Genomic DNA, 16070 nt, shown 5'->3' on the forward strand with positions numbered 1-16070 from the left:
AAGAAGATATCACCTTAAAAGCTCTTCTTGCACAACAGCCGATTAAAACAAAATGAAAAATCAGCAAATTTTTTAATATTATTATTAAAATAGGTGATTTGATTTTTTTTTATTTTAAATAACATCGAGAGTTTAATTCTAATTAATGAAATAAATATAATTTTAATATTTTAATATATGCATTTGACTTATTAAATATTGCTACTAAATTATTATTTATTTTGTCCTTGATATTTAGTGAAATATATATATTAATTTATATATTTTTAAATTTAAAATAATTATTAATTTAAATTTTATATTTTTTACTTTTATAAATTTCTATATTTTTACAATGCTTATAACTACTAATAAGTTTTTATATTTCATTATTTTATTGACAAATATAATATATTAAAATTTAATAAATATGGTAGATTAATTTATAAAAATATAAATATTTATTTATAAATTATATTATCTTGTGAAATTTATTACTTGTAATTTTTTATTATTAAGTGAAATTTGTATATTGTTTTAAAAAAATTCAAGATAATTATTTTCTAATAATAAAGGAGATATATAATGAATTTAAAATAAAGTATAAAAGTGAAATATAAATCAATATATTTCATGTTAGTTTCACTATTTAGACAGAATCTGATATTTTTGAAATATTTTCACTTAACATTTTAATGTGTATATTGGTTGACTTATAAGTGGGTTGGGCGATTCTTTCTTTGAATTCATGGTTTTTTCTCCAATTTTACCGAATAATTAAAAAATATTTTTAAAAAAATACTTTTCACATTTTTATTTTTAAAAAATAAATAATTTTAAAAAATTAACTTTTTTTAAGAGAAAATTATTTTTTATCTCTTAAAAATCTTATTAAAATTTATATATATATTTATTAAGAAAAATTATTTTTTAGTCCCTGAGATATATCATAATTAACAGATTTATTCTTCTATTTTTAGAACCCAATACTTTCATCCTTTAGGTTTAATTCTGTCAAAATTCAAGATTACTCCGTAAAAAATTTCTGTTAAGTCAATTATTTTCACTTGGTCAAAGGAAATAGCATAAATATAATTCCAAAAATACATTTATCAATAATAAAATGAAAAAAATTACTATTTAGTTCCTATATTATGAAAAAACTCGCTACTTAGTCCCTTAAATTTGAAAAATATATTAAAATGTCCCTGACATTTTTTATTCAAGAGAGTTGGTAAACTCCAATGATGTGTTCATAAGGAAAGTACATGAAGGAACTTTTCAACATCTATGGTTGACACAAAAGAATGTGGCACTTGACTTTAAATAGAGTAAGCGGATTGTGACAACAAATTCAAGAGACATGGCTGAGCTTAAAACCTTCTTAAAGAAGGTCGAAACCTAGAGGAATATGGTGTAGAGAAAAGGGTGACCAAGATGAGTTGGTTATATTACCAGGGAGTTAAAGAGATGTTCAACTCTCGGTATCTGATTGATAGCCGCCTAAGAAGATGGGCCAAAGCAGTAAGTGGGGGAGTGGTCTGAAATGTGGTAAACAATGTGTCATAGAAGTTGCACAACTAAGCAGTATAAAGTGTTCAACAGTAAGTGGGGGAGTGGTCTGAAATGTGGTAAACAATGTGTCATAGAAGTTGCACAACTAAGCAGTATAAAGTGTTCTCAATGTAGAAAGCCACATTGTCCTACAAATTACTTGTGCGGAAATGCTTCGAAGGTCTTAAAGGACCTAGTGAGGAAAATTGAGTAAGGGAGGAGGGAGCATAAAGTATAAATCACAGAGTTGTCAACTCTAGGTTGTTTGTTCTTTCTTGTTCCTCCCCGCCTAAGGTAGTGTTGTTCACGTGAAGGGATCAAGCATGATGAAAATATTTTTGGGAGTGTTGTGTCAAAAAAGGGACATGAGATGGAGGAGGAGATCTTTAAAGTCTTCTTGAGGACTCTAAGAGAAGAAACGAGAATCGAAGCTAGTATAGAACAACATATCGTTGCACATTGTCATGTATATCGGAGTAGATGCTATAAAGTGGGCATAGATAGAAGATTCGTGGACTGTTTGCACAATTATTAGAATCACGACTAAAATTGAAGTGAATGATATGAGAAAATAGAGATAAAACAGACAACTTTAATGCATGGATTAATGTGAGCATGTTCTTGGAAGAACTCGTTTAATCAAAGACACCGAAAGGCAAGATGGATTTCACAATTTCTCCTTTTAATGAACTCGAGATGTCAATGGATGTGGCGTCTCTCAAAATGACACAAGTTATCTCTGTTTCGATCAATAATTGTTTCTTGATAAAGGAAAGGTAGTCGAGAGTAGTGAAGAAGAAACTAGTGGCTATCCAGCACGAGGTGGTGCAAGAGCAAACTCAACAAGGCTGCATTTGATGAAGTATTATCTATCCGTGCGTAAGTGGAAAAATAATAATAATAATAATAATAATAATAATAATAATAAATGTAGTAAGTATGAGAATCGAGTAAAGTGGTTATCAACTATTGTGATTTGCTTTTATGAGTTACTTGATCTTGATGCATAACTAGTGAGCAAGTTATTGCTTTTATAATTCTTATTATGTTGTGCAGCGTTGTTAATGCAGAAGAAAAGTTTTGAGAGACTCATATTAAAATACTACGATGGATAAGATGGTGAGAGATCAAAGGTGGAAATTGCCTCCTCTCTCAAAACATACCCTTTACAAGAATACAGAGAACGAGCGCCTAAATAGGAAGGGCATATCCTAAAGAGAGAAAAAAAAAAATAAAAACCAAGACTAAGTTTCAATGATGAAAATGAGTCAAAAAGTAGAATAGATAGAAGTCCAAAGGGGATAAAAAGAAAACAATAATTACAAGAGTATAAAACAGTGTGTGATAGTGCCAACCAACCATGATTGCTGAACACATGTTCATTCTCTTTGACATAAATAAACATTTTGATAGGGCAACCAAGAGGAATGTAGGGTAACATTGGGCGAGAGTTGTATCAAATGTCATTGGGAGCAACGACATTGCGAAAGCAAATAATTCATTCATCCTACGATAAAAGGAAGAAGGAGGATAAGAAAACACTGATAAAAGTGAGAACCAGTGAACCGGTCAAAAAGAGTATGGTGCTCAAGGGAGTAATAGGAGATTGAGATTCTTAATGAGAATTCAGTACGAGAGAAGGGAATCTAATGAGAGGGAACCCTCTCGTATCAAATGAGTATAATATTTCTTGTATTTTCTGATATCATTCTTTATCTTAATTTATGTATTTATTAATTTATTCTGAGATATTTGGTGTATTATTGACTCATGTTCCTCGTGATGTGGGACTTGACAAGTTGGTGCTAACAGATATTGTGAACATATAGTGTATAGCTTCCTTAGAAGGGATTGAAAAATAATTGTAATTAAAAGGAAAAAATTTAGTCCTACCTTTGTTGTTGAGTAGGAAAGAGACCTCATTGCCAAACAAAAGTTCTCACAAGTGGATCAACATGGAGGAGGAGCAAGATAGGTCAAGAAGCATAGGTTGCTTGAGTCAAGTTGATGAGGCAAGTCGATGTTGTGAGTTATGATAAAAACGGTATAATAAAGGGAGTATCTTCTAGTAATTTCTTAGTGTTGAGTCTTAATGATGGTACTAATTCCATCATGTATAGTCAATCTTAATAGTTATTTTGAGTAGATTTCTGTGGCTCATAGGGTTCAACAATAAAATGCTACTTTTCAGTGGTTGTGGATATTTTATATGTAATGTGCGTCGTTTTGTAGGCATTTGTATAAACTACATTCTTAGGTAGAGAAAAAGGAGATAAAGTGTGCACAATACCAGAACTTATGAAGGGGAGGACCTAAGACGTACAAAAGAGAAAGAGAGTGCTGAGTGAACTCTTTTGACAATGGGACACCGATTTCATAGGAGGATTCACCGAGCTTCGCTACAAATGGAATAACATTGTGTTGTGTCAATGAGATGGGTAAAGGCAGTTCAAGTCTTAGTGGTCAAGTGCTGTTGGCACACCTGTTGATTTATAATGGGTTGTATTCTAGATGACTTGCTATATGAATTCGTATTTGAATCTAACATGGTTAGTACTAACCTTTCTTATGAGACTATTACAGGTGAATTACGATATCGTGTGGCATGAGTGTATACAGGTTAATAGATTTGTGGTATGATGGGGTCATGCTTTTGCGGCAAAGAGTAAGGTCGATAATTAAAGACAAGTAATGGCAAGACATGTTAAGGAGAAAAGAACCAGTGATCAATGAGTTCAGGTAATAAGTTCGTGAAGATGAGTAAAGTAACAATTTCTCACAACATTTGTAGTAGACAAAGGAATCAAGGGCAGAACATTTACAACCCGAAGATAGAGCTTTTGTAGTTTCATCATCATTAAGAGCTAGCAGTTCACAGAGATCAATTGGAGGGAGATACTAAGAACTGAATGGTTTTATACCAAGGATTAAGGTTGTCCAACAATTTAATCAAGCAGGACTGGGATCAGATCACACTGCGAGCAAGCCTAAAAGCATCGGACTCAAAGATTGAAGAATCCCAACAAGCTTAGTCGACGAGGATATCGACCGTTTAAATGGGGGAGTGTCATGGTCATAGAGTTTTAGGGACCAAAACTGTAATTTTTCAACATTGGAATTCCTAGGAAGCAATATTGGGATAAATTAGTAAAAATTAGTAGGAAGATAAGGGGCGAGATAATATGTTGTAATTCCTTTCCATATATTTATTTTGAGGGGGGTGTTATATGAGACATGTTGATGTCTTCTCCTACCACAAGTCTAGTTATTTCAAAGGCTCTTTAGGGGGGAGTGACTAGTCGGCCACCAATAAGGGCTGGACCCGGTTGGCTACCGTAGGTTTACGGAGATCCTGAGTTGTGTCTTCACCCCTTGTAGACCGTCCCCCAGTCTACAAGGGAGGTGAGAATTGTTGTAACGATTGCGTTGATGATAATGTATAATTATTATTTTGCCCTTGAAATAAAATAAGTAGTCTGTTCATGAATTCTCATTTTCAATTTTTATCTCTTGTGCTTACTGTGAGGCTTCTGATTGAATGCTGCTTGTTGGCATAGTTGTTCACTTATATAATCTTGACTCACTAAGTTGTTCATAGTCACAGAATATCGAGTGATCCTGAAGTCTGAAACCGTGACAGGGATATTTTAAAAAGTCTACTAATCAGTTCCTCAATTAATTTTATCACTAAATATGTAATACCCGGCTAGAGTCTGGCATCGGAATTCCTGTAGCCCAGTGGAATCTCGGATGTCGGCACCCTCTAGAAGGGTATAGATATTTTTTTTAAGTGTTTTGATATGTTTTAATGTTTTAAGTATAAAGGAAATGAGTTTGTTTTGAAAGAAAAGAGCCAAGGAAGAAATGCAAGGTTCGGCCACCGAAGGTGAAAGTTCGGCTGCCAAACATGCATGAGTTTTGGTTTCACGTTAGGCCGCCGAAGGTGGTCTGGCCAGCCACTTATAAAAGGCCCTAGGTCGGTGAAATGGATAAGTTTCTTCCATTTTCACAGACCTCGGTGAGACCATGAGCTTCCTTGGGTGATTTTTATATTTGCTTTAAATCTTTCAAAGTTTTGATGAGTTTTTATGATTGTTTGAAGGTTTTGAGCTTTAAACCAAAGTTTTGAAGTTTGGAGGCTTTGGGAGTGTTTTGCTCCATATCTCCACGTTGGGATCGTTTATCTCCTTGTTTGTGTGAGCCAAGTGAAGATCCTGAACTTCTTTCCATGGTTTATGAAGGTTTTATGAAGTTTGTGGATAGAGATGCATGTTTAGGGTAAGTTGCGGTTTTGGTTGATTTTTGGTCAAAGCATGTATTTGTGTTGTGTTGTGTTGTTTGTTGGGGTTTTAAGGTAGTTTTGGACCCCTTTGTGCTTATACTTGAGTATATGCAGGTTGTGGAATGTTGGTTGCATGTTTGAGTGAAGTTTGGGTGAGTTTTGCATGAAGCAGAACAAGTTTCTGCCTAACTGGAAAATCCAGTTTCGGCCGCCGAACATGCTAAGGAGGTAGTTTCGGCTGCCCAAGCTTGCCCAAGCTTGCCCCCGAAAGTTTGGACTTTCGGCTCTGGAGGAGGGTTTCGGCCGTCGAAGGTGCCGCCGAAGGTTGGGGACTTTCGTCTCTGGAGAGGACTTTCGGCAGCCGAAGTGCCGCCGAAAGTGCTTGAGGTTCGTCTCTGGAAGGGACTTTCGGCCGCCGAACCTGCCGCTGAAAGTGCCCTGTCCAGCCTTCTTTTGCATGTTTTATGTTATTGTTGTAGGATGTTTTAAGGGGGTTTTGGGGAGTTTTATAGAGTTGTTCTTGAGCTAGTTTGGTCCCTCATTTGAGTCCACCTGTGTAGAAACGGACCAAAGGAACCGAAGAGAGCAGTAGTGAGCACTGCTTTAGAGTATTCAGAGTCAGTTCAGAGTCAGCCAGAGGTGAGTGGAACTAAACTTAATGTTTTAAATTGAGAAAGTAAATGCTTTGAGCATGTTCCATGCATCATGATATGTAATAGGTTGAGTGCACTAGAATACACTAATGTGACGCATTGCATTATTCTATGCTTGTACGGATCGGACATAGTGGATTCATTAGCCCTCGTAGTAAAGTCCTGAGGAGCCCTGAGAGGGCCGGGCACAGGGCACCCTAGGGTGCGTAATAAAGTCTTGAGGAGCTCCTTCGCGGGCCGGGCACAGATTGAGGGAATTTTGAATCAGTCCGTCTGAGATGATGTAATTTACTTGTGATGTGATGCATTCCATGTGAGCATGTTTTATTGACATGTTTGATTTGTTCTACTCGCTGGGCTAGTATAGCTCATCCCTCTCCTTTAACCCCAGTCTTGCAGGATCAGAATCAGAGGAAAGTCAGCAGGGTACAGGAAGAGTAAAGACTTTTGTAATAGCATAGTGTGGACATGTAATATTGTGAAGAAATGGTTTAGTATTGTATAATGTAGAGTATTGTGCTTGACCCATGTTGTAAATCCTTTCTATATACATGATCTGTTTATGTGCTGTGAATGTTTTTATCAGTATGTGAAAAACCAGGCTTAACAGAGTATGAGTTGAACCCATCTAGAGCAAGCTCTAGTCAGGGGTTTTAGAGTATAGAGATAGTGCATGCACATGTTGAGCCTTGGTTCAAAGCATCAGTTTTATGTTTTTACTGAAAATCTTTGATCATGTATGGGATTTTACAGGTATGCAGAGAGTATAGTAGGCTTGCTACGGGTTCCAGCGACCTTAAGTCGACCTGGATCCTAGCGCCGGTAGCAGTCCGATTTCCGGATCGTTACAGATTGGTATCAGAGCCTTAGGTTCATATGGTTGGACCTAGATAGAGAGTGTCGGGCTCATAGAGGTTATAGTAGGTCAAGCACACTAGGAAAGCATGTCCACTAGGATAGGATGTTGAGTCTTGTCTATTTGCTGAGGTGTAATGCCATGAGTTATGCATGTGCATTGTTGTTATGTGATGTTTCTATGCTGATGTGTGCTGTTATGTTGTTTTCCAGAAAGTTAAGATGAGAGGAACTCGTCGATCTGCACGATTGACTGGAGTCCCACCAGTGAATGAGGGCTCAGATGCTCGTCCTCCTGCGTTGCCAAGGGCAAGGTCTCAGAGATCAAGCAGGGAGGGTACGTCAAGGGACCCTAGAAGGTCGTTTGACGAGAGCAGAAGAGGAGCAGATAGAGGAGGGAGCTCAGAGGAAGTGAGGGAGGCTATAGATGTGGACCAGCCAAGAGAGGAAAGCATGGGTATAGGCAGGTCTGAAGAGGGTATGGGAGAGTCTCAGGGAGGCGCTCAGGCCTCGGGGTTCGGTTATCCACCCCATTATCCACCCTTTCCACAGGGCCCAGGGTATCCGATGGGGGGTACGTCGGATTACTCTAGTTTTTCCCCATATCCTACCTACATGCCTTATATGCCTTATCCTCCTTTTTACCCACCATATCCCATGTATCCACCCACACCTTTCCATCCCAGTACAGCATACCCAGAGCCAAGTTCAGCACCTTCTGCTCCACCACCAGAACCAGAACCAGTAGCCCCAGTTGTCCAAGCACCTCAACCTAGCTCAGCTGGGGGAAGTAAAGTGAAAATGACAGAGTACCTAAAGTTGAATGCTCCTAAATTCAATACGGGAGATGATCCCTTTGAGTACCTCAGAACGGTTAAGATGATAACCGATGAGTTAGGAGCTGATGATAGCAGAGCCATTGAGATGGCAGGGTTCACATTAAAATATAAGAAGGCTCGAGAGTGGTTCAAGAATTATGTGGACCCCAGGTTGGACAGTATGTCATGGGGAGAGTTCGCCAATGAGTTTGCAGGGTGGGCTTTTCCTAACAGTTTCAGGGAGCTGAAAGTGATAGAATTTGAGCAGCTGAGACAGACTGAAGAAATGAGTGTAGAGGAATACACAGATAAGTTCCTAGATCTGTTACAGTATGTGGGTCAGGCTTATGACACTGACCAGAAGAAGGCAAGGAGATATACCATGAGACTTCATCCCATGTATTCCTCCTTGATTTTTCCAGCAGAGAAAGAGAGTTTCCACTCTATAGTGGATGCCGCCAGGAAGATGGAGGCGAGTGCCATTATTCAGGGAACAGTTAAACAGCAAATGGCACAGACTTCGGGTTCTAAGACCCCTAGTGTAGCAGCTTCTGGCAGCAAGAAAGGAGAAAAATTTAAAGCAAGGAAGGGCAAGTTCTGGAATAAGATTAAGTCTAGTCTGGAAATGGGTAGTGGCTCAAGCTCTGGCACAGGCAGTACAGTGTGCATGAAATGTGGAAGGCCGCACAAAGGAGTTTGTCGTATGGGATCGACAGCCTGCTTTAACTGTGGGCAGGAGGGACATTTTGCTTGGGAATGTCCTCAGTTGACCTTTATTGCACCATCCCAGTAGATGAGCTCAGGCAGTGTGGCACAGCCAGCAGCTCCAGCCATGCCTCAGAGCAGTAGCAGAGGCAGAGGGAGAGGGTCAGCCTCTTCTTCAGCAGCAGGTTCCCGAGGTGAAGGTCCGGTAGCCCCAGCATGGATTTTCACTGTGACTCAAGAGGAGGCAAACACGTCGAACACAGTGGTGTCAGGTAATCTTATTATTGGGTGTTCTGATGTGTATGCTTTGTTGGACCCCGGTGCTTCTCATTCCTTTATTGCTTCTCATTCCTTTATTGCTTCTAGAGCCGTTGAAAGGTTGGATCTGATCATTTCTGAGTTGGAGTGTCCTCTCTGGGTCAGTGGACCCAAATGTGACCCATCAGTGGCAGTGTCAGTCTATCGCTTCAGTCCAGTGTTCATAGAGGGTAGATGCCTTCCAGCGGACCTAGTGGTTCTAGATTTGACGGATTTTGATGTCATTCTAGGGATGGATTGGCTATCTACATATGGAGCTACCTTGGACTACAGAGACAAAGTAGTTAGTCTCAGAGACCAGGATGGGTCAGCGTGTGTCTTCAGAGGAGACAGGAGGGGGACACCTAAAGGTTTGATCTCAACCCTTCAGGCTCGTCGTTTGCTTAGGAGGGGTTGTCAGGGGTTTCTAGCTCATGTGAGAGAGCTAGATAGACAGGTTAGGGAACCAGCCTCAGTTCCTGTAGTCCGAGAGTTTCCAGACGTCTTCCCAGACGAGCTTCCAGGCCTACCACCTGATAGGGAGATAGAGTTTGCAATAGAATTGTTGCCTGGTACCAGACCTATCTCTATTCCTCCCTACAGGATGGCGCCAGCAGAGTTAAAAGAGTTGAAAGAGCAGCTGCAGGACTTGGTAGATAAGGGTTTCATGCGCCCTAGTACCTCACCTTGGGGTGCTCCAGTGCTTTTTGTTAGAAAGAAGGATGGATCCCTCAGACTTTGTATCGACTATAGACAGTTGAACAAGGTCACTACCAAGAATAAGTATCCCCTACCTAGGATCGATGATCTATTCGACCAGCTAGCTGGAGCAGGTTGTTTCTCTAAAATAGATATGAGGTCCGAGTATCATCAGTTGAGAGTTAGAGAAGCAGATGTACCAAAGACAGCTTTCAGGACCAGATATGGGCATTATGAGTTCTTAGTAATGCCGTTCGGGTTGACTAACGCCCCTGCAACATTCATGGATCTCATGAACAGAGTTTTCAGCGAGTATCTGGATCACTTTGTGATTGTCTTTATCGATGATATCTTAGTGTACTCCAGAGATGCAGAGGAGCATGCCCAGCATCTGAGGACAGTTCTGCAGACACTGAGAGAGCATGGTTTGTATGCCAAGTTCTCTAAGAGTGAGTTTTGGTTGAGGAGCATTTCCTTCTTGGGGCATGTTGTATCAGCCGAAGGTATTGAGGTAGACCCCAAGAAGATAGAAGCTGTAGCTAACTGGCTAGACCCACCTCAGTGACAGAGATTAAAAGCTTTCTGGGTTTGGCAGGTTACTACAGGAGGTTCGTTTAAAACTTCTCAAAGATAGCTGCTCCTATGACCAAACTGACTCAGAAGAACCAGAAGTTTGTGTGGTCAAACCAGTGTGAAGAGAGCTTTGAAGAGTTAAAGAGAAGATTAACATCAGCACTGGTGTTAGCTCTGCCTGTCAGTAATGAGGACTTCACAGTGTTCTGTGATGCGTCCAGAGTGGGATTGGGTTGTGTTCTGATGCAGAATGACAGGGTGATTGCTTATGCTTCTAGACAGCTGAAGAAGCACGAGTTGAATTACCCCACCCATGACCTAGAAATGGCAGCAGTTATCTTTGCACTCAAGATGTGGAGGCATTACCTTTATAGGGTTAAATGCGAGATCTTCATAGATCACAAGAGTTTACAGTACATCTTGAGTCAGAAAGAGCTGAATTTGAGGCAGAGAAGGTGGGTAGAACTGCTCAGTGACTATGATTGCAGGATCCAGTATCATCCGGGTAAGGCGAATGTTGTGGCAGACGCCCTAAGCCGGAAATCACTTGGCAGTTTGTCCCACATAGCCACAGAGAGAAGACCAGTGGTGATAGAGTTTTATAAGCTCATTGACGAAGGGTTATGATGCGGAACCCAGGACCAACTTGTGATCAAAAATCCCGTCACACAACTTGATAAAGAACAAGACAAAGATATCTTCCAGAATGTTGCTCTACCACACACCTAACCAACGAATGTGATTAGAAACATGGATAATCAAGCGAAGGTTGCTCTACCACACCCCTAACTAACCATGTGATTAGAAACATAGATAATCAAGCGATTCCAGCTTCGAGAACGCCACAAGAAATTCTTGATAAGTTAACTAAGCATGGAGGAAATCCATATCAGAACGCCATAAGGTTAAACCTTGATAAGTTACCAAATAATGGAGAAGAACCAAATATTGTTCAAAAAAATCATTTTTATTCACTGGCTTCTCGTGGCTGCCACCTTAAGGGTGTTTTTATAGCCTTCAAACCCTAATTCTATTGTAGGAAGGTGTAATTACAATATAGGAAGGGTATCTAGTCAAATAGTCAAATCTGGATTACATTAAAGATCATTTTCATAAATTATCTTGGAGAAATCTCCTTCCTAAATGGGCTGCACGAATTTGGCTTCTAATATAGGCCAAATTAATTTAAAACAAATCCCACAAAATACTAAAATACCAAAATAATAAAACTGGCCTAAATGCAATTTGGCCATACATGCATTACGCGATCTGAAATTGTATTGTGCGTCCACATGTGTTGAAGAGAGTCTGATTTGTTTCCTTATTCTCCCATGCTTCCCAAATATAGTTCTCATCTCGTAAGCCTTGAATTAAGCGATGGTAACTTGATTTGTCATGATTTGGAGTTTCCATTTTTAAATCTTTGAAGTATCGTATTATTTCCTTATCCGTATCATTCTCTGCTTCTTCAAAAAGATTCGTCCTCGAATCTTCAACCATAATGATAAGAAAAGAATCGATCGACATGGGATTCTCCTTGAATTCAGTATGATATTTCACGAATAAAATACTAAATTTTGACATCTCTCCTCTTTTTTTCTTTTTTTTTTTCTTTTTGAAATCAAACAATTGAAATAATTTTTTTTTCTTTACTCTTCTGTTTTTTTTTCTTATCTCTCACTTTTTTTTAAAGAAAAAATCTCACACTGAAATAAAAAATAAATTCTCTATTTTTTTTTCCTTTTTGTTGAGAGAAATTATAAGATAAACTGAAATAAAAAAAATACAGAAAAAATAAAAAAAAACTTACGAAATAAATAAATATAGATAAATAGGAATTTATCTATCACCGTGCTTTGATACCAACTGATGCGGAACCCAGGACCAACTTGTGATCAAAAACCCCGTCACACAACTTGATAAAGAACAAGACAAAGATATCTTCCAGAAGGTTGCTCTACCACACCCTTAACCAACGAATGTGATTAGAAACATGGATAATCCAGCGAAGGTTGCTCTACCACACCCCTAACCAACCATGTGATTAGAAACATAGATAATCAAGTGATTCCAGCTTCGAGAATGCCACAAGAAATTCTTGATAAGTTAACTAAGCATGGAGGAAATCCATATCAGAACGCCACAAGGTTAAACCTTGATAAGTTACCAAATAATGGAGAAGAACCAAATATTGTTCAAAAAAATCATTTTTATTCATTGTCTTCTCGTGGCTGCCACCTTAAGGGTGTTTTTATAGCCTTCAAACCCTAATTCTATTGTAGGAAGGTGTAATTACAATATAGGAAGGGTATCTAGTCAAATAGTCAAATCTGGATTACATTAAAGATCATTTTCCTAAATTATCTTGGAGAAATCTCCTTCCTAAATGGGCTGCACGAATTTGGCTTCTAATATAGGCCAAATTAATTTAAAACAAATCCCACAAAATACTAAAATACCAAAATAATAAAACTGGCCTAAATGCAATGTAGCCATACATGCATTACGCGATCTGAAATTGTGTTGTGCGTCCACATGTGTTGAAGAGAGTCTGATTTGTTTCCTTATTCTCCCATGCTTCCCAAATATAGTTCTCATCTCGTAAGCCTTGAATTAAGCGATGGTAACTTGATTTGTCATGATTTGGAGTTTCCATTTTTAAATCTTTGAAGTATCGTATTATTTCCTTATCCGTATCAGGTTACAACTAGAGTTGTCTGGTACAGGTGCATTGATAGCACAGATGAGAGTGACACCAGTGTTTCTGGAGCAGGTGGCTCAGAAACAGCATGAGGACCCTGAGTTAGTGAAAATTGCCAGGACTGTTCAGTCAGGCAACAATGCAGAGTTCAGATTTGACAGCAAAGGGATCCTCCGCTATGGGAATCGACTATGTGTACCAGATGACAGTAACCTGAAAGGAGACATTATGAGGGAGGCTCATAATGCAAGGTACAGTGTTCACCCTGGAGCCACCAAGATGTATCAGGATCTGAAAAGAGTGTATTGGTGGCCAGCTATGAAGAAAAAAGTGGCACAGTTTGTGTCCGCCTGTGAAATTTGCCAGAGAGTGAAACTGGAACATCAGAAGCCGGCTGGAATGCTTAACCCACTGCCGATTCCAGAATGGAAATGGGAGAACATAGCTATGGATTTTGTAGTGGGCTTACCGGCAGCGTCCAACAGGTTAGACTCCATATGGGTGATTATGGAAAGACTGACGAAATCTGCTCATTTCATCCCTATTAGGAGCAACTACTCTGTGGATAAGTTAGCACAAGTTTATTTGGAGGAGATCGTAAGGTTGCATGGAGTCTCAGTGTCTATAGTTTCAGATAGAGGACCTCAGTTCACCTCCAGATTTTGGCGGAGTCTGCAGAGTGCTATGGGCACAAGGTTGGAGTTTAGCACTGCTTTCCACCCACAGACTAATGGACAGTCAGAGAGGACCATCTAGACCATGGAGGATATGCTCAGAATGTGTGTGTTAGACTTTGGCGATTCTTGGAGGCAGCATCTATCTTTGGTGGAGTTTGCCTACAATAACAGTCATCATGCTAGCATAGGGATGGCCCCTTATGAAGCTTTGTATGGAAGGAAGTGCAGATCACCTGTTTGCTGGGAAGAAGTAGGAGAGGCGGCTCTTGCAGGGCCGGAGTTAGTTGAGATCACCAGCAGAGTGGTGCCCATGATCAGAGAGAGGATCAAGACTGCTCAGAGCAGACAGAAAAACTATGCAAATATCCGCAGAAAGCAGATAGAGTTTCAGGAAGGTGATATGGTATTGCTGAAAGTGTCTCCAATGAAGGGAGTGGTTCGCTTTGGGAAGAAGGGTAAGCTAGCCCCACGATACATTGGACCCTTTGAAATCTTGCAGAAGATTGGGAATGTGTCGTACAAGCTGGATTTACCTGCTTCTATGGAAAGAATTCACCCGGTGTTCCATGTTTCTATGCTACGGAAGTTCGTGTCAGATCCGAGTAAGGTTCTTAGTGAGTCTGAAGTAGAGATCCTTGGAGATCTCACTTATATAGAGCAGCCAGTGCGGATCCTTGACACACAGATCAGACAGCTAAGGAACAAGGAAATTCTAATGGTGAAAGTCCTATGGAACCACCACAATCTAGAAGAGTGCACCTGGGAGACACGGGAGTCTATGCACCAGCAATATCCATATCTGTTTTAAGGTTAGATTTTTCTCTTTTTATGTGTTTATTTGTTTGAAGAGCATTCGAGGACGAATGGTCTTAAGGGGGAGAGAATGTAATACCCGGCTAGAGTCTGACATCGGAATTCCTGTAGTCCAGTGGAATCTCGGATGTCGGCACCCTCTAGAAGGGTATAGACATGTTTTTTTAAGTGTTTTGATATGTTTTAATGTTTTAAGTATAAAGGAAATGAGTTTGTTTTGAAAGAAAAGAGCCAAGGAAGAAATGCAAGGTTCTGCCGCCGAAGGTGAAAGTTCGGTCGCCGAACATGCATGAGTTTTGGTTTCACGTTAGGCCGCCGAAGGTGGTCTGGCCAGCCACCTATAAAAGGCCCTAGGTCGGTGAAATGGATAAGTTTCTTCCATTTTCACAGACTTAGGTGAGACCATGAGCTTCCTTGGGTGATTTTTGTATTTGCTTTAAATCTTTCAAAGTTTTGATGAGTTTTTATGATTGTTTGAAGGTTTTGAGCTTTAAACCAAAGTTTTGAAGTTTGGAGGCTTTGGGAGTGTTTTGCTCCATATCTCCACGTTGGGATCGTTTATCTCCTTGTTTGTGTGAGGTAAGTGAAGATCCTGAACTTCTTTCCATGGTTTATGAAGGTTTTATGAAGTTTGTGGGTAGAGATGCATGTTTAGAGTAAGTTGCGGTTTTGGTTGATTTTTGGTCAAAGCATATATTTGTGTTGTGTTGTGTTGTTTATTGGGGTTTTAAGGTAGTTTTGGACCCCTTTGTGCTTATACTTGAGTATATGCAGGTTGTGGAATGTTGGTTGCATGTTTGAGTGAAGTTTGAGTGAGTTTTGCATGAAGCAGAACAAGTTTCTGCCTAACTGGAAAATCCAATTTCGGCCGCCGAAAGAGGGTTCGGCCGCCGAACATGCTAAGGAGGTGGTTTCGGCTGCCCAAGCTTGCCCAAGCTTGCCCCCGAAAGTTTGGACTTTCGGCTCTGGAGGAGGGTTTCGGCCGCCGAAGGTGCCGCCGAAGGTTGGGGACTTTCGTCTCTGGAGAGGACTTTCGGCAGCCGAAGTGCCGCCGAAAGTGCTTGAGGTTCGTCTCTGGAAGGGACTTTCGGCCTCCAAAAGTGCCCTGTCCAGCCTTCTCTTGCATGTTTTATGTGATTATTGTAGGATGTTTTAAGGGGGTTTTGGGGAGTTTTATAGAGTTTTTCTTGAGCTAGTTTGGTCCCTCATTTGAGTCCACCTGTGTAGGAACGGACCAGAGGAACCGAAGAGAGCAGCAGTGAGCACTGCTTCAGAGTATTCAGAGTCAGTTCAGAGTCAGCCAGAGGTGAGTGGAACTAAACTTAATGTTTTAAATTGAGAAAGTAAATGCTTTGAGCATGTTCCATGCATCATGATATGTAATAGGTTGAGTGCACTAGAATACACTAATGTGACGCATTGCATTATTCTATGCTTGTACGGATCGGACATAGTGGATTCATT

The 16070-nt window shown here is 39.8% G+C and overlaps 1 pseudogene; it reads left to right on the forward strand.

Moving 5' to 3' along the window:
- Nucleotides 1–3488: 3488 nt before the first annotated feature.
- LOC110602068 lies at nt 3489–14583 on the forward strand (annotated as a pseudogene).
- The last annotated feature ends 1487 nt before the right edge of the window (nt 14584–16070 follow it).

This window comes from Manihot esculenta, chromosome 15 (assembly GCF_001659605.2).
Source record: "Manihot esculenta cultivar AM560-2 chromosome 15, M.esculenta_v8, whole genome shotgun sequence".
NCBI classification, from domain to species: Eukaryota; Viridiplantae; Streptophyta; class Magnoliopsida; order Malpighiales; family Euphorbiaceae; genus Manihot; species Manihot esculenta.